The sequence below is a fragment of the Carcharodon carcharias genome, chromosome 9, assembly GCF_017639515.1.
Source record: "Carcharodon carcharias isolate sCarCar2 chromosome 9, sCarCar2.pri, whole genome shotgun sequence".
Classification (NCBI taxonomy): Eukaryota; Metazoa; Chordata; class Chondrichthyes; order Lamniformes; family Lamnidae; genus Carcharodon; species Carcharodon carcharias.
Genome location: NC_054475.1, coordinates 130716414 through 130735622, shown reverse-complemented (window position 1 = coordinate 130735622; position 19209 = coordinate 130716414).

Here is a 19209-nt window from a genome sequence, read left to right as displayed (position 1 = left end):
ATGGAATTCATCTTTTTCTTAAACTTCGTTCATGGGATGTGGCTGGCTACGCCAGCATTTATTGCCCATCCCTAATTGCCCTTGTTCAGAGGACATTTTAAGTCAGCCACATTGCTGTGGGTCTGGAGTCATGTGTAGGCCAGACGAGACCAGCCAGATTTCCTTCCCTAAAGCAACATTAGTGAACTAGGTGGGGTTTTTTACAATCGACTATGGTTTCATGGTCATCATTGGACTTTTAATTCTAGATTTTTTTTTTACCGATTTCAAATTTCACCATCTGCCATGGTGGGATTCAAACCCAGGTCACCAGATCATTGCTCTGGGTCCCTGGAATACCTGTCCAGTGGCAATACCATTATGCCACCACCTTCCTGTATTATCTAACAGTGGGGAGCATCTCAGTTAAACCAATTCTATCGCCAACTGTTGCAAACATCCAGTAAGACTCATTCAATAAAGATCAGGATTCAGGATTTGTTCTCTCCATATTGAGGCCAATTCTAACATTTTAGCTGCTCAATGGCTGAGATTATCTAATACAGCAATAATTGTGGGTCAAGTCTAAGAACTTGCTGGGATACTGAGCTTTTAAGATAGTTTTGTCTTTTGGCCTTTTGGGCTCGCTAGTGCTGCTCAACCTCTACACTTGACAAGGAGCATGGATAATATGGTCCCCAAGCTCCAAAACCTACCATGCACAGGAGCATGACTCACAGCCTTGGGCTCAAATATTTGTCTCACTCACACAGGGTGAAGCACCTGGCTTTCATTTGGTCTCTTAGCACAGTCTGTAGGACACTGCATTTATGAGCCCACAATTCTCATCTGCCTCCACCAAAGTCCTATAATGCTGCACCATTTAAAATTGTGCTGATCCGTTAAATTCATGGCTACCAGTATCATCTTAAGCCTCCCTTCATCCCCATGTTTTACTTAAAGGGGGTTAGGGGGTGGTGCCAGAGGACAGGAGAATAGCAGGTGTTACCACCTTGTTTAAAAAAGAGTGTAATGATAAATCCAACAAATACAAGTCAGTCAGTTTAACTTCAGTGGTGGGAAAGCTTTTAGAAATGATAATCCAGGACAAAATTAACAGTCACTTCAACAAGTAGGGAATAATTTTGGAAAGCCAGAACAGATTTGTTAAGAGCAAACTATTTTTAACTAACCTGATTGAGATTTTTGATATAACAGAGAGGGTTGAGCAGGATAATACGGTTGAAGTCAGACATGTGACTGATGAAATTTAACGCTAAGAAGTGCAAAGTGATACATTTTGGTAGGAATAGCTAGGGAGGTAATACAAACAGAACAGCACAATTCTAAAGAGATCACGAATAGAGAAACTTGGGGATATATGTGCACAAATTATTGACGATGGCAGGAAAGGTTGTGAAAAAGATTAAAAAGGCATATGGGATTGCGGACTTTATAAACAGAGGCATAGAGTACAAAAGTGAGGATGTTATGGCGAATGTTGATAAAACACTGGTTCAGCCTCAATGGGAATAATGTGTCCAATTCTGGGCTCCACAGTTTAGGAAGGATGTGAAGGTTTTAGAGAGAGAGCAGAAAAGATTCATGAGAATGGTTCCAAAGATAAGGGACCTCAATTTCATGGATAGATTGGAGAAGTTGGGGATGTTTTCCTTAGAGAAGGTTGAGAAAAGAGTGACAGAGGTATTCAAAATTGTAAGGGAACTAGCCAGAGTAGATAGAGAAAAACTGTTCCCATTGTTGGAAGGGTCAAGAACCAGTAGACACAGATTCAAAGTGATTGCTAAAAGAATCAAAGGTGACATGAGAAAAAAGTTTTACGTGGCAAGTGGTCAGGATCTGGAATGCACTGCCTGGGAGTTTTTTTATTTGTTCATGGGATGTGGATATTGCTGGCTAGGCCAGCATTTATTTATTGCCCATCTCTAATTGCCTTTGTTCAGAGGGCATTGTTAAGAGTAAATCACATTGCTGTGGGTTTGGAGTCACATGTAGGCCAGACCAGGTAAAGAACTGCAGTTCTTCTTCCCTAAAAGACATTAGTGAACAACCAACATAGATTTTGTAATTCTTATCATTCTAGATTTTTATTGACTTCAAATTTCACCATCTGCTGTGATGGGATTCAAACCTAGGTCCCCAGAGCACTACCCTGGATATCTGGAATAGTCCAGTGACAATACCACTCTGCCACTGCCTCCCCCATGGTGGAGGCTGACTCAATCATGGGTTTCAAAATGGACTTGGATAAGCACCTGATGAGAGAAAGTTTGCAAGGCCAAGGGGAAAGAGCAAAGAGTAGGACTAGCTAAATTGATGTTACAGAGAGCTGGCATGTGCTTGATGGGCCAATTGGCCTCCATCTGTGTTATAACCATTCTATGATTTTTATAGTTCTCTATGTACCAGTGACTTGCTCTCAAATGTCAGCAATGTTGTCGATGAAGTTGCAGTTAAGGTAGTGCGTAGGCCCAGTGATAACTCCCTGATTCACATTTTTTATAAAATTTGGGTAATTTCTATACATCGGTATGCACAGTTATACACTGGACAATAGGTGCAAAACCCAGAATGTTATAGGTGATTTATTTTCAAACTAACCCCTTTTCCCTAAGTTTTGTGTCCATCCAGGTTAGGAATGATAATGCTGCAGAATAGAAAACTTTCCTATTTCAAACACCAAACTTCAGCATCAAGCACTTCCAGGTCAAGGAAAATTGAGCAAAGCACCCCAGGTCAGACAGACCATGGGTTAACTGTAGTGTAGAACCCTTCCTATGCTACCACATCAAGCATTCCAAAGTCATTTAATGTAAGGTTAATTATACAGCTTACTCTACCCTGTCCCATCAAACACTCCCAGGTCAGGTATAGCATGGTTAGATTGAGAATAAAGCTGTATTTGTACTATTCTGGGGTGGCGAAACCCTCTGAACCTTAGAGCTGCATGTGATAATCTTCAGATGTTCAAGAGCTGCAAGACATGCGCAACCATTGCAGTCACATTTTTATTAGTATTGCACACACTTCTGTGAGGAAACACTCAGCTTTTTCCCCTCTTATCTTCTAGGCCTCCTTCACACACAATTCAGATTGTGGTAAAAAAAATCTGCTTCACTGACATACACCAGGGTACGAGCTAGGATGTGCTCACTGTATAGCTGACTTTGACAGCCTTGCTCTTCCAATGTGGAAAATCAGTCAAGAGGTTAAAAAAAAGATTGATCTTACTTGAAAAATAGTTGGAACCACCTACTGAAGAACAAACTTGAATCAGAGTACCTGTGTCCCAATGCAGTAGATTCTTACATTCCTGTTCCACATTAATTTTTTCCCCCTTTCCAGACAGAGCATGCAAATTGGAGGGTCAGCAGGGAGAGGGTGGGTTAGGGAGCCAGAGAAAATGGCACTGAGGGTCACAGGGCCCTACTTGAGACTGGCAGGAAACCACTAAAGGAATCTTGCGATGGTGCTGGAAGGAATCGCTGATCTTAACCCTCCTCCCAGTGGTGCTGCCTGCTCTCCATTTCCCTTCCTCTGTGAAGCACTTCCTGGCCGAGACTGCAGCTGGCTGTTTACCTCCCTCCAATGTCTGCTTCACGGGTTTCCCAGCACAAGGAATGAGTCGCACTCTCTGTGTCAAAGGGTCGCATGTAGCTCCCAAACCATGGTTTGGCCACCCCAAGTTCCATCAAGAACTTCTAGGCTAAGCACAGCACAGGCTAGGTTCATATAAATCTCCCTGCGCACTATTCCATCAAGCACTTCCAGATCAGGACTGCCTAAGTGAGGAGAAAGGCAGAAATCATAGTTAAGACTCAAAAGTTTCAGAGAGGACCATCGCATCAACGAAAGAAAAACATTAATTTCATCAGCCTGGGTTAACTGCAAATACAGGTCCCAAAGCTTAAAAGACAGCATCGGCATCAGCTGAAAATGAGGTGAATTGCATGCTACACGTAGGCCAGAATTTTTCTGTCGGTGATTTGGGGGCAGGGCCCACTCGCCGATGGGAAAATGACACGGGACGATGTCAGGAGGAACCCCCGATGTCATCCTGCCCCATTTAAATATTCAGGAAGGCAGGCAGACAGCGAAATCAACTGTCTGCCCGCCGACCTGTCAATGGCCAATTGAGGCTATTGACAGGATAATTAAGGTAATTAAAGGCCCTGCCCGTCCAACCTTAAGGGCGGTGGGCAGGCCAGGAGCCCCAGTGGTCTTCTGATAAAACATGAAACCTCAGCCACTAGTGGGATGAAGTTTCATGTCTGTTTAAAAAATCTTTAATAAAGCTTATGTAATATTTATCAACATGCCCCATTTCGTGGGACATTGTCACATGAGGGGGACATGTTAATAATTTTTTTATTTTTCTATTTTTTAAGTTTACAAACCTTTCAGTGCTATCCTTGAGACAGCACTTAGTCTCAGGGAGCAGTGCGCTCTTTCGCACGCATGTGCAAAAGAGCGCACTTTGACAGTTGGGGAATCCCTCCCCCCTCCCGCACAGGAAGCACATAGCGCTTCCTGTTGGGCAGCCCACTAGGCGGGCCTTAATTGGTCTGCTCACTTAAAATGGTGGTGGGGCCCGTTTTGGCGGCGGAGTTCGGCTGCCTGCCCGCCTGTCCATTGAAGGCTAAATTCTGCCCATAGTTTACAAGTGGAAAATTACAGGAAATTTTCTCAAAATATGCACACTTATGCCCCAGCAGTTCAATCCAAAGAGCCCTGCAGCCATGAGGAGAAAAATCAGCCAAAATAAATAGTTGTGATTTTATCTATCAATTGTTAATATTATGGGCATGAACATATGAGTGCAAGTTGGGTACATACAAATTGGAGTGTGCTAAATGGAGAACAACTGAAACCGCTGGAGTATGTTAAACATTGGATAACAGACTAAGAGAGCAGTTTAGATAATGTGATATGGGAACAAAGTAAATAGATTTCTCCCACACTTCTTGACAAGATACAAGAAAGAGTTTGGCACCTGAAATGGTGATCCTTTCCTCACCTCTAGTTTCCAACCTCTCTCAATTTCTTCAGAGCAAACCTTCTTGTTTTTGTTTCATTGAAACTATTACAATCAATGCTCCTCTGAACTTTATTCCCTGATACTTTTTGAGATCCAAATCCACAATAATATACTTGCCTGGAGGCTCCAATGGGTTTCACTTGGGCGCACACATATACTGGGTGCCAGTTTCTTCCTGACATCCTAACTACTGTTCAGAAAGAAGGCAAGATGTCATGATGATATGGCTTGTACCTGAGTGATAGTAATCTGTAACTTCACTTGCTGATCAAACATATACTGAACTGTTTAAAAAGGACTTTTTAAAGATAAGAAAATACACTGACTAAAGATGGCTGCCACAAGTCACCTGACATCTGGCATTGCAAGTGACCAGTTTCTGGAAAGTTCCAGTGTGGAATACAATTCACACATGCCACAACGTGTCTTTTGCTGGAATTTCACGCCTGAGGCTGTCAAGAAACACTTCAAAGGGATTTACTAAAATGTATTGAACCTACATTTATGTTTCTATAAAACTATCTTTCCAGCAGAGACAGAAGGTCTGCTAGAACAATGGTTATATATCTTCCTATCTCATCAAGATGGATAATGATTCATCCAGGGAGTAATCAGATGGGACATTACAGAATCTATTCACCCCCCCCACCAGCCCCCCCACCACCACCACCCTCCCCCCCCCCCCCCCTCCCCCGCACCCCCCCCCCCCCCCCCCCCCCACCCACCCATGGAGCTAAAGCACTGTCAGTTCAGACATCAGATAAACAAACATTTTCTGAAAATGTTATGTGGAGGGAAAGGTCATATGACTGAAGTCACCAATTTGAAATCTCTTTAACAGAGCATGCAAGCTGCAAACAGTGTTGAGTAGTGGAAATGCTGCCAATGGAGCAATGGGGCCCCTCTTCTTTTCTCTCCCTGGTCAGACTCGTCCCAAATTTGCACAAAGTGCAGTAGTGGGCGGGAGAAAAATTGTTTTACCCACCGGCCACAATGGCGGTTTTTTTGTGCCATATTATCCCATTCACGCCTCATTAATTATGCAGCCAAAGGAAACACTCCCTCTTGCTGGTGGGTGGCCTCCGATTTTCTCGCCACCATTACTTCGCCGCTTCCTCACACGGGGCACCATGTTTAAACTGTAGTCAAGCGCACTCTTCTCAACGCTTGCAGCTCAGGACTGCTCCATTGAAGACATGACTCCAAAAGCCAAGTAGGATGCAGCTTCCAGATTCAGTGACACATTTGGCACACCTCCTGGATGCCATGGAGGCCTGCCGCGATGTGCTGTATGCTAGCTCTGGCTGCAGGAGGCCATCAGTCTCATTGCTCTGGTTTGGGAAGTGGTGGCGAGGTGGTGAGGGACAATGCTGCACATAAGAGGTCAGCCATCCAGTGCAGAAAACAGATGAATGATCTCATCTGTGCTGCCAGGGTAAGGCAACCATCTTATCACTCTAAACTCACACACTCACAAGGTCATCACACATTCACTGGCATCTCACTTGCTGCCAGCTCTACGGACCCATCACCCCTCACTCTCTCACACACACCCTCACATCTGCATCTGGCCTCATCTCCTCTGGAGGCTGCCTCCTCAGCCTTCACCATCTCGAGGCCATTTGCACAGATCAACATGTGCCCCCCCACACACACCCTGGGATACCCCCATTTACCAGTACAGCCCTCACCCTGCAGCCTCTTCCCTTGCCTGAGGCCACTTGTCCCCCTAGCCATGGCCCTGCAGCCGTTGAAAAACCACCCTCGCCTTACGGCTGATCTGGTAGGTGGAGACTGGCCCATGAGGCCCCCTAAAAGTGATGTGGTGCTGCCTGCAAAGCCTAGCACTGATGACCATGAGCGCTGCCTAAAGCAAGGTAGGCAAACAAACCTCGAAGCCCCAAACAAAGTACAGCTCACCAGGTGCACGTTGCTTATGTACAGTTGTGAAGCACATCAGTGTGATTGCCAGATGAGATAGCTTCGGGAGATGATTCTGGTGAACAGGGTTTATAATGAGATTCTAAAACATTTAAATTAGGTTTCCAATGTGTGGTGGTGGGAAACATGGTCTGCTATTGATGGATGGAGCAGACAATCGCAAACTGGTTTCACAACAGCATGAAACCGATTTTTGGCCTTCTCGCCATATTGCTTCCCCTCCCGGCTGACAATGAAATTCTGGCCCGTCTCTTACAGTTTAAAAATTCAGCACAAAGATAATGAAATTTCCATCCAAAGGAACCTCAGGTGCAAAACTCATCAACTTTTGAAAGAGACAAATTAAAAAGAAGTTGTCTCCACCAATTGCAGTTACATGGGCTTCAACTCAACTCCTAGAATCTAAAGGAACTTGGAAACATCTCTGCCGCAGCCACAGTGATGTAGCTGGGGATTCGTAAATAGTGAACTCTCAATTTCTTTACCTCTCAGCATTGAAATTTAATTTGGCTGAGAAAGTAACTATCTACAGTACAAATTGTAACTTTTGCATGCCGGTGTGTGTGTGAATGTGATCTTGAACTCAATAAAACTAACCCCTTTTTGTTTTAAACCCCAAGAAAGCCTGTCAGATTTGTTTCTTTGCAATTAGTGCGTAAATGGTTAAAAACAGACATTGGGTAAAATACCTTCATCCTCTCAAAATCCTTCAAGAATCCTGTTATGGTCAGACTTGAGGTGGTAAGATGGGGGAGTCAAATTTTACCCCTCCTCATGTGGCCTTAACAAAAAATTGTGGCTATTCTGCTATTTCAATGTCCTGTCAGAGGCCTTGTATGGGGTGGGGTCAGGGGAGAGATTGGAATATCTGCTCACCCCAGGTCCCAGAATAGCTGCTGATGCTCTTCTATGGATACCTCTAGATCTCTGGATTCTCTTGATTTTCCTCCTCACTTGGCCTTGTTTTCCGTATTTCTCTACAGCCTGCAATAAAAGCTGCAACCCCCCCACCCACCAACCCCACCAGCCACTGCACTTCAGATCCTGAACCAATTTTGGACCCTTGTCTACTCTCAGCAATTTCAGTTTAGTTTTAGGGACTTTCTGCCTTGTATAAATCAGTCTTACACCAAGCAGTGCCTGTACACACTGGGCCTTGGGAAACCTTTACAGGCTGGGGTCTGGTTGACAGATTAAGAGGACAATATTACACATATTATTGGAGATAGAAGCTACATTACGCTGGCCAGTGCACTTCCTGTCATTGCTCGTGCCTCAGACACAGAAAGATAAATAAATATAAACAATTGATGATATTAAGTTCACCCAAAAATTACCTGCATGTGTTACAGACAGGAGGAGGATTAATTTAAACAGTACTCAATTTTCCTCTTACTGCCCATCTGTAAACAGAAAGTTGTTTTTGATTTGTTTCCCTCTTTATAAGCAATGACATATTTCCCAACCCCTCGGTTCTGCTGCGATCCAATTTTCTATTGACAACCCCGCAGCAAACTTTAGATAAGATGAATTCAAAGCATTAGTTTATTTCACATACTCAAAATGTGAAAGGATGGTCACAATGTTGCCTCCACACGCAGACAGTAAAGAGAGGGAATAGAGAAAAGAAAGATTTACAAGGCAGAGACTACAGGGAAAAGAAATATTGTTTCACGTGGGTTCCAGAGTCCAGAATCAAAGTCCTACACAGAGGTCAGTGAACTGAAAACCAAAGCTCTATAATTCACTTTTCCAGTGGTGTTGACTTCACCCAATAGGACAGGCGTGTAGAAATGAATCAGCCTTATAGGTGATGGTACAGAATTTTCAGCAGAAGCAGGGTAGATGGAGCCAGGTGTTCAACTTGGGCCATACCTCCTTTTCCGTGATGCTGCCAGTTAGATGATAAACCGCAGACTGAGCTTTGTAGTTCAGCAAGGCAATATTACTGGTTTCACAAGCCAAAGACCCATGTCACATGACTCCCATCTCTCCACACTGTTTTTGACAGTGTATCGCTTGTCTTTGACAACCCCAAGTTTGTTAAATGTCTCAGCCATTAAGAATTGAAAGGAAGCAGCGGGTTAGCAGATGAGCAAACTCTTGTTGGCCAGCCTGGGTTAGGAAATGCAAATGGCATTTGTATTTCTCTCTTTGAATTTGGCCTGTGCAGCCCATGAGGTGTCGTTAGTGACTCCCCTAAAGTAAAAATGTGCAAATTTCCCCAATACTGCCAGGCAGCTCCTTTTGTTCAGGGGTCACAGATAGACATAGATTCAGGCATTTAAAATTTCTTTGTCCTGCTTTAAATTTTTAGAAATAGGAATGGGCATATCTCTATATATTTTATAAAAAAATTTACAAGGTGAGGTCTTAGTCCCTCACACATGTAAATTCTATCCAGTGAATATTATTATAGGTAACTCTTTTGAGTACAAACCCGTTTCCATCTGTTTCAGATGAAGTTACATTATTTCATGGTTACCATTGTGAGATTTGAACTCTTGATCTTGGGGTTACAAACCCAGTACCATAACCACTTGGCTATTTAGGCCAAGCATTATTATAGGTACAGCCATCACCCTGATCAACACTTACATTTGGAATCAGCTGCAGAAACAACAACAATGCTAGTACTTTTTCTGAATTAACACAGAAGTGTTGCATTGTTTCTCCTGCTCATGCAAAGTTTCCAAGTAAACTTATTAAATTACTCTTTTTCCCTGTTCCTAATTCTGATCTCAATGCTTCTGTATTCTGAGGTAACTGAAACTTCCTTTCTCATTTCTATTCTGCTATACATGAGTAGGTACTAGTGGCTGCCTGTGGTTGGCTGCTAGTGGTTGACTATGAACTGGTAACTGGAGGAGGACTGGCTGCTTACTGGCTGGTTGAGAACTATTTGCTGGTAATTCAATGCAGACTGACTACTCAGCCTATTATTGGAGCAACAGTAAGATTTTTATACAGCTAAGTGGCCTATAGTGGCCCATGTATTTAGGTGGCAGGGGTATATGTGGGCACAATGGGTGATGTCTTTATGATAATTTTATGGACATTGTCAACTTAGCACAATGTTACTACAGGAGAGTTTGTGTGCAGGGGAGAGTGAATGAAGGGGTTGAAGGGGCTTGGAGGAGAGAATTTTATCTTCAACTTTGAAGGTAGATGCAAAGAGTTTGTTTGCCAGAAGTTAAGATAAAAGAGTGCCTAAAGTGTCACTGATAATTACAGACCTCAAATGCAATAATTTTTTGACTAAATTTCCTGTTTTGTAAATAAGTTAGTCATTAGATAATTATTATCTTTGTTACTGCAGACTGTTTGAGCAAAGTGAAGATAAAATGGACATCAGCTTGTGTGGGCTCCTGTGATATCATTCCCAAGCTATGCAACCTTCCAATAGTGACTGCTGACATTTAGGGTTTAATCATTCTCCCACTCCCACCTTTCTGCTCCTCTCCTGAAGGCATGACTTTTAATGAGATTTTCCCATAGCTATTCTAGTACAAATAATTGGCTAATCACCCTGTGTGAGTTTAAATCATGCGATTTGGCAGCCAAATCAATCATGGATCATTTAAATTGAGCCTGATGCTATCCTCAACTAATGTCCAACTATGTTGTGTGGTCACTTCATATGAATAAAACTGAGTGCAAATCCTGGTTGATCTTTCCCTTGCTTAGTTCAGAACTGTTGGGGACAATTGTGTGGTGCTCCTGTCACTGCAATAGTTCAGACCATCTTAGTTAGCCCAAATGTGAGACTGAACCTGGGATCCTTTTTGACGTACACTTTAGTTCCATACTGTATGATGCATTTAAACATTGAGGGTGTGAAGTTCAATCATATAGAGCCACATCAGGTAGTACGAGAAAAACCTGACTTCCCTGAGGACAGGCTGTGCTGTGGGCCAGATTGTTCATTCATATGGATACAGCATACAGCTGATTATGTTGAGATACCACTATCCTGATTTTGCACAGCCCAGCTGGCTGGTATGATGTACTACTCCAAATCTGGACAATGCCCAGATTGTCCAACCTTGAATAAAGAAGCATGAAATAGCAGAATGGGCCCTGCAGTGGCATTACTTAAAAGTATAGGTGTCCTGATTGCAGGTAAGTTAAATTTTTGGAACTTTTTACAATGGAAAGTGTCTGAAAGTACTCAGGAGTGTATTTGGAAGTATCCTGGTGAGTTTGTTACTGAATGTTACTGCATTGTCACAGGGTTGACAGAGAAGTAGGTGATCTGTCCATAAAAATGCAATGGTATAGGGCAGCAGAGACAGCGGCTCTGGTTCTGCAGAACACCAGGGGATGGAGCAGAGGCTGTGGAGAGGGCAAGCTCTGCATGATGCCCTCTGCCAAGTTGAAGTCAGAGTCCACCATGCCCTTTGACAATGACAGGAGGCTGTCTAGGGCAAGTGAAGTGTAGTGCCAGTATCTGAACTGCTAGCTGTGATTGTTAGATCAAATGATAGGGCCTTTTCATCAGTGCTGTGCTGTTGTTCTCTTGGAGCTCCTGTGCCTGGGCAGTTGGCAGTTCTTGGGTGTGTGAAAGCAGGAGCTCAGAATGGAAAGGTTGCTGTGAGAGAAAACAATGGAGTGGGAAACAAAAGATTTATAGTCACACCATCTACAGCTTGATTGTATTGAATTGGGATCATTGCACGGTGAGTCAATGGGCATGAGCAGGCTGCAATGAAGCTGGGAGTAAAGGACAATTCATTTTCCAGCCCATTGGAGGGCAAGTTGGCAGACTTTCACTGCTGCAGAGGACTCAGATGAGGATCCTGAAGAGGCACCATATAGGAGAGCACTAAAGAGGCATAAACACCAAGATGCTTGCTCATCATATTAAATAGCAGGATAAGGGTATGCAGGGAGCATAAGGCAGGATGCTGTAAGCTCCTTTGCAGCCAGCTTTATGATCCTGAGAGCCATGTCCTCTGTAGGGCTCAGGAGAACTGGATGTTAGGTGTGAGTACTGAGTAACAGGCAGGGGACGGTGGGGGGGAAGAGGCAGGGTGGAGGGCGTTAAAAGTGTGGTGCATTGAGCAGCATGAGAGGTTGATGGTGTGGGGGAATAGGAAATGCCATGTGACAATCCATTCACTGATGTTGACCACACATGTGAGATCATTAGACCTCTTGTGGCAATGCTGCAAGGTCCTGAGGTCCAGGCTACAGAAGGAGTTACCCTCCTGGCCACTTGCTCCCACTTTTTTTTGAAGGTGATCCTTGATGGTCTCCTGGCCTGACACAAAAAGATAGGATGGAATTTTATGGCCTTACTATGATGGGGGCGGGGCCGTAAAATACAGCAAGCCAATCAAAAGTCCATTGGGGAGGATTTTTCCCTTGTCAGGCGAGCTCAGTGGAGGCGGGTGGGGGTGGTCGGGAAGCTGACCGCTGCCTGTGATCGGGGCCAGTCCAAGGTTTCATGCTGGTGGGCCCACCCAGCGTGAGTTGCGTGCGGTAGCGCTCAGCACTGCCTGTGTGGGGGGGGTGGGGGAGGAGTGTAAGAAGACAACTTCACGCATGCGCGCGGGTGCGCGCTGGAAAAGCTCCCTGAGGTACAGAGCTGCCTTAGGGAGATGAAGAGTTTAAAACATTAAAAATAAAGATTTTAAAAATGTTATAAATCATGTCCCATGTATGACTCTGTCACATGAGCAGGGCCATGTTATCAATGAAATGTTTTAATTTTTGTTTAATTTTTAATAGCTGTTGGAAACCTCATCCGGCCCATGGATAAGGTTTCCTTAAAAGTGCAAACGTCGCTTGGCCTTTTCGCCTGCCTGTAAGGTTGGACAGGCAGCAAAAAATGTCATGCTTTTTAAGGCTTTTTAATGGCCTTAATAGGCCTTTTAATTGACAGCAAGCACGCAGCCAACTCCTGTGTGTGCCCGCCGACTGAAATGTCATGCGAGTGCGCAATGACGTCAGGACGCCTGCCCAATGTCAATGCACGTCATTTTACATTTCGTTGTGTTGGGCGCGTGCCCACCCGACAAGTGTTACATTCTGGCTATTGACTTGAGCGGGACCACAAAATCCCGCTGGCGTAAAATTCCGCCCATAGCATCTCTCCTCCTACCCACCTGCAACACCAATGCCTCCAGCTCCATATCTGTCGGTCTGGATCCCACTGTCTGCTGTGGTGTTCAGTTTGCAAGAATTTCCATTGCAGCAATCCTTTTGTGCAGCATCCTTTTAAGAGGCTGTCTGCCTTTAACCAACAGACCACTGTCTGAGCCTTTTGTTGTGTACAGAGCTCTCTGGAAGCACAGAGAAGAGGACTGTGCTGCAGCCACAGCAATTGCTGGCAAAGTCATTCAAATGAAGGAGGTGGATGAATTTTGTGTCTTACACTCATTGATTTCAATGGGTGCAGGCAGGCCACCAACTGTGGCCCCTCCGCCCAAAAAAATCGAGCACATGAATTTCACCCCTGAACCTTTTCTAGATACAACATCAAGAAAACAGTGATGTTTAGAAGAATGGTTTTGCACTAATTGTCCTTTATAATGGGAAACCTTCATTTCCCCTTACACCATTCAGGAGAAATCAAAAAAGTAATAATGACATACGCCCAGAAAGATGTTTATGTTCTATGATGTATTCTTTTAAAGCCGGCTCCTCACACAAAAATAATCATTACATCATAACATGAGACCATTTGAAAAAAGAAAATATTGTAAAATAAACAAAAAATGGAATATTTGAGAACTGTAATCACATACCGTGCTTACAGTACAATTTTTACATTCAAAGAATCCCCCTAGAATATGCCACATGAGTAGGATATAGAAAACACAAGTAAGACATGTGGACATAGTGGACTGACACTGGGAATGGTGAGACATAGCAGACATGGTTGGCCCCTAATTTCCTGAGGCCTGGCGGCACCAAAACTGTGATCTGGATGGGCAAGGCAAAATTTGGTGGGATCCTATTATGCAATTGAAGTTGTCATTCCTGCTTGTATCATCAAAAATTCCATCTGAAGCGGTGGTGGTTGCATAATAAACCAGATCATGAGATCATAAGAATTAAGAGCAGTAGGCCATTTGGCCCCTTGAGCCTGATCCAACATTCAATGAGATCATGGCTGATCTGATTGTGGCCTTAATTCCACTTTCGTGCCTGCCCCCATCCCTCGACTCCCTTGTTGATCAAAAATCTGCCTAACTCAGCCTTGAATTTTTTCAATGACCCACCCACCACTGCTGTTTGTGGAAGAAAATGCCAAAGACTAATGACCCCCTGAGAGAAGAAATTCCTCATCATCTCCATCTTAAAAGGGAGGCTCCCCTTTTTTTAAACTGTGCCCCCTAATTCTAGATTCCCCCACAAGAGGAAACATCCTTTCAGCATCTACCCTGTCAAGCCCCCTCAGAATCTTTAACATTTCACTAAGGTCCACCTCTCTTTCTTCTAAACTCCAATAAGTATAAACCCAAAACAAAAACAGAATTACCTGGAAAAACTCAGCAGGTCTGGCAGCATCGGCGGAGAAGAAAAGAGTTGACGTTTCGAGTCCTCATGACCCTTCAACAGAACCATGAGGACTCGGAACGTCAATCTTTTCTTCTCCGCTGATGCTGCCAGACCTGCTGAGTTTTTCCAGGTAATTCTGTTTTTGTTTTGGATTTCCAGCATCCGCAGTTTTTTGTTTTTATCTCTTTGTATAAACCCAACCTGCTCAATTTTTCCGCATAAGACAACACCACCATCTGAGGCTCACGTGATGAGTGCATTATAACTTAATGTAAATGAAGAAAGTGTATCATATATCTGTCATCATGGACATGTTACACCCTGTATAGGTGAACGCCTTGGTGGAATTAAAATTTTTAAAACATGTAAAACAGAAAAATTCTCACCTTTTAATTTTGTTTGAATTTGAACTGTTCCTCAAGGGCTTAATTCCCATATATATTGCTCCCCGTATGAGATGAGTGCCATTTGTATTGTTAATGGAATCACAGCCATCTCAAATATTTAAGTGGCTCTACCCAAGAAATTGGCCTGGATCCAACACGCAAACACTGAGCAAGCAGAAGTACTGCCCTGCCACAAAATTACTGGAAGAGTGAGGCCATAATAAGTTTAGCTCTGGAGTTCCCCCATGCTGTAAAATTTGAATTACTGGAAGGATATGGAGTTGTTTTGAAAAAAACTCCTGTAGATGGCAGCAACGATCAAAGCTGCGTCTTTGGCCTTTATCTTTCTGCATCAAACCCACCTCTATCACATAACAGAAGTTTTGGTATCACTGATAAGAGAGGAAAGGGGTTACAGAAGTAATTTTACAAAAGGCTAACTGTTCTCTCTGTCCAATAGGCTCTAAGAAGTAACAAAAGTAAAACCTGCTTCTTTGTGAGCACCTCTATGGCAACATGAGCCAGCAAACCCTTGTGGATGGACTTCTGTTGAATGTATTGAGATTTGGTTTGTCCTCATTTTGTGTGATTGGCCTTTGAAGTTTTGAATCTTTAAATGATTGTTTTAATAACAACTTGCATGTATATAACACTATTAGTGCATTAAATATATAAACCTCACTTGAAGTAGGAGAGGAATGGAGCATCAAACATAGATTTTGAGGACTTTTAAAGTTGGTTAGGGAAGTACCAAAAATAATTAGGGCAGGAATTCCAGAGGATTTGAATGCTTTGCTACCTGTTGAGGAACTCAGGAAGGTGGGATACAAAGAACCTAGGGTTTGAGGACCAAAGGATGCAGACAGGGCCATATGGCTAGAGAATGCTGTAAAGCATGAAGAAGAATGAATAAGAATGAAGAACAGAGGATACTTATATATATAAATATATATATATATATAAATAAAAACAAAAAAAAAACAAAAAAACTGCGGATGCTGGAAATCCAAAACAAAAACAGAATTACCTGGAAAAACTCAGCAGGTCTGGCAGCATCGGCGGAGAAGAAAAGAGTTGATGTTTCGAGTCCTCATGACCCTTCGACAGAACTTGAGTTCGAGTCCAAGAAAGAGTTGAAATATAAGCTGGTTTCAGGTGTGTGGGGGGGCGTGCGGAGAGAGAGAGAGAGAGAGAGAAGTGGAGGGGGGGTGTGGTTGTAGGGACAAACAAGCAGTGATAGAAGCAGATCATCAAAAGATGTCAACGACAATAGAACAAAAGAACACATAGGTGTTAAAGTTGGTGATATTATCTAAACGAATGTGCTAATTAAGAACGGATGGTAGGGCACTCAAGGTATAGCTCTAGTGGGGGTGGGGAGAGCATAGAAGATTTTAAAAATTTAAAAATAATGGAAATAGATAGGAAAAGAAAAATCTATATAATTTATTGGGAAAAAAAAGGAAGGGGGAAACAGAAAGGGGGTGGGGATGGGGGAGGGAGCTCACCACCTAAAGTTGTTGAATTCAGTATTCAGTCCGGAAGGCTGTAAAGTGCCTAGTCGGAAGATGAGGTGTTGTTCCTCCGGTTTGCGTTGGGCTTCACTGGAACAATGCAGCAAGCCAAGGACAGACATGTGGGCAAGAGAGCAGGGTGGAGTGTTAAAATGGCAAGCGACAGGGAGGTTTGGGTCATTCTTGCGGACAGACCGCAGGTGTTCTGCAAAGCGGTCGCCCAGTTTACGTTTGGTTTCTCCAATGTAGAGGAGACCACATTGGGAGCAACGAATGCAGTAGACTAAGTTGGGGGAAATGCAAGTGAAATGCTGCTTCACTTGAAAGGAGTGTTTGGGCCCTTGGACGGTGAGGAGAGAGCAAGTGAAGGGGCAGGTGTTGCATCTTTTGCGTGGGCATGGGGTGGTGCTGTTGGCCTTCCTTGCTGAGAGAGTGGTGGGAGATGTGTGTGGTGACAAAATGTAGATTGGTCAGCAGGATGTAGCAAGAAATCCACATAAGCAGTTTCTGTTTGATTAGATATGTATTTTTTTTAATATTCATTCATGGGATGTAGGTTTCACTGGCTAGGCCAGCATTTATTGCCCATCCCTAATTGCCCTTAAGAAGGTGGTGGTGAGCTGCCTTCTTGAACTGCTGCAGTCCAAGTGATGTAGGTACACCTACAGCGCTGTTAGGAAGGGAGTTCCAAGATTTTGACCCAGCGACAGTGAAGGAACGGGTGATATATTTCCAAGTCAGGATAGTGAGTGACTTGAAGGGGAAATTCCAGGTGATGGTGTTCCCATCTATCCGCTGCTACATTTTTTATCCCTGTAACCTCAAACCACAACCCAAGCCCTTTTATTTAGGTTCAGAGAATTTAGCCAATTGTTTGGAAGAAAAACAGCCAAGACTTGAACCTCACTGGCAAACACCATGCAACTCACGAGCATAGGCTCAGCTATGTTTCCCCCACTGTCAAATAGCTACTGGCACTCATTGAGTTAAATAGGAAGAATGGTATCAGTGGGCAGCCAGCAGTTGGGAAACTATACTCCAGCAGAAGAGGAATAAAAAGTAAAAATGCTAAAAAAAAAAATCAGGGGACTTGTGGAACATCTGACATGTTTCTACCCGAGTAACTTTACCTTTTGGCAATGGTATAAAAGGGGTTGCCTTGGCTGCTTATCGTACACCATGCATGATTATGCTTTCTATATAATGGCCAGCCAAATCCAATGTCATCTGTTTTACATTGTAGCCTGAAGTTAAGATGATCCTCTATGGTAAGGAAACATTCTGGTCAGTGGCAGACATAGTTTCAATTCAACTGTTTTTATTACAGCATATCCCAAAAAGCTTCTTGTTTGCTCGCCAACACCATAAGAGCACATTTGTCAAAATATGATATATCATGAAAAGTGCTGTTATTTTTGATATCTGTCCTAAATTGTCTTTTCACTAGTGCTAGCCTATACTTCTTATTCTAGTACCTGGCTTACCTTGAAGTGCTCTGTGCTCACCTTATTTACAGTATTTACTATCTTGTAAACTTGCATAAGGCTCCTCCCAAGGCTGAAGAGTTGCACATTATACAGTGTTTCCTTTTAACTCAATCCTTCAATGTCAGGGATCAGCCTTGTGGTTCTTCCACAGCTTGAGTGTTTTCCTTATTTCTTGTTGCCCAGAATTGAATATGGTACTCAAAGTGTAGTCCAGCTAGGACAGTGTATCATTTTAGCAATTATATCTAGGATTCTAACAATATAGCACAGCATTTTCTTCAGTTTCTTTATTGTTGCTGCACAGGGATTTGATACATTAAGTGCTGAATCTACAATAATTCTCCAATTCTTTTCTTTAGATCATTTTTAGATTTACTGTATCACTCAATAACTGTATCACTTGTGGCACTATTTATTCTCTCCATGTGCATTTCCTAGCACCTGTCTGTGTCAAATTTCACCCGTCACTGATCTGTATATTCACAAATTCATGGAACTTGTTTTGTAGGATCCTGGCTAGTTCCTGCAACTCAATCCCACCCGCCTCACAGTTATCCAGTTTAGAATTATCTCTGAATTTTGCATAGTGTTTCTGAATCCAACCTGCTAATGCAGATTACATAGGGTCGCCTCACTCAGTATTGACCCATTTCAACATCATACCCCTAACTAATACTTGCTAAATAGTTGGTACTTTGTTTCAATTAGCTAATTTTCCATCCACACACAGGTTTCACCTGAATTCCTATTAAGAAATAAAAGAAGGAACTTGTATTTATACAGAGCCTTTCATGTCCTCTTCCTAGCTCTGTAATGTCCTTAAGGCCTACAACCCTCCTAGAAGTAGTATTAGTGGTGAAATCTAACTCTGTGATTTGCTAATGAGATAGAGGGCAGAATTTTGCCTTTGGCAGGCAGGCTTAGCGGGGTGGGCAGGAAGCCGCCCATTGCCCGTGATAGAGACTGGACCGCGATTTCACAATGGTGGGCCAATTAAGGCCCATTCGGCGTGAAACACGAGCAGCAGCGCTTAGCACTGCCTGTGTCAGGGGGCAAGGTGGGGAAAGGAGGGCGAGTGGGCCGAGCGCGAACTTCACGCTTGCATGCGGGTGAGTTTTTGAAAAAAAAAAGACAATAAAAATGTAATGAAACACGTGCCTTCATGTGACTGTGTCACATGAGCAGGGACATGTTATTAATTAAATTATAAAACTTTTATTTTATTTTTATTTGCTTTTAGAAACCTCATCCCGCTGGTGGATGAGGTTTGCAAAAGACTGCAAAGGCCGCTTGGCCTTTTTGCCAGCCCGCCAATCATTAAGTTGGATGGGCAG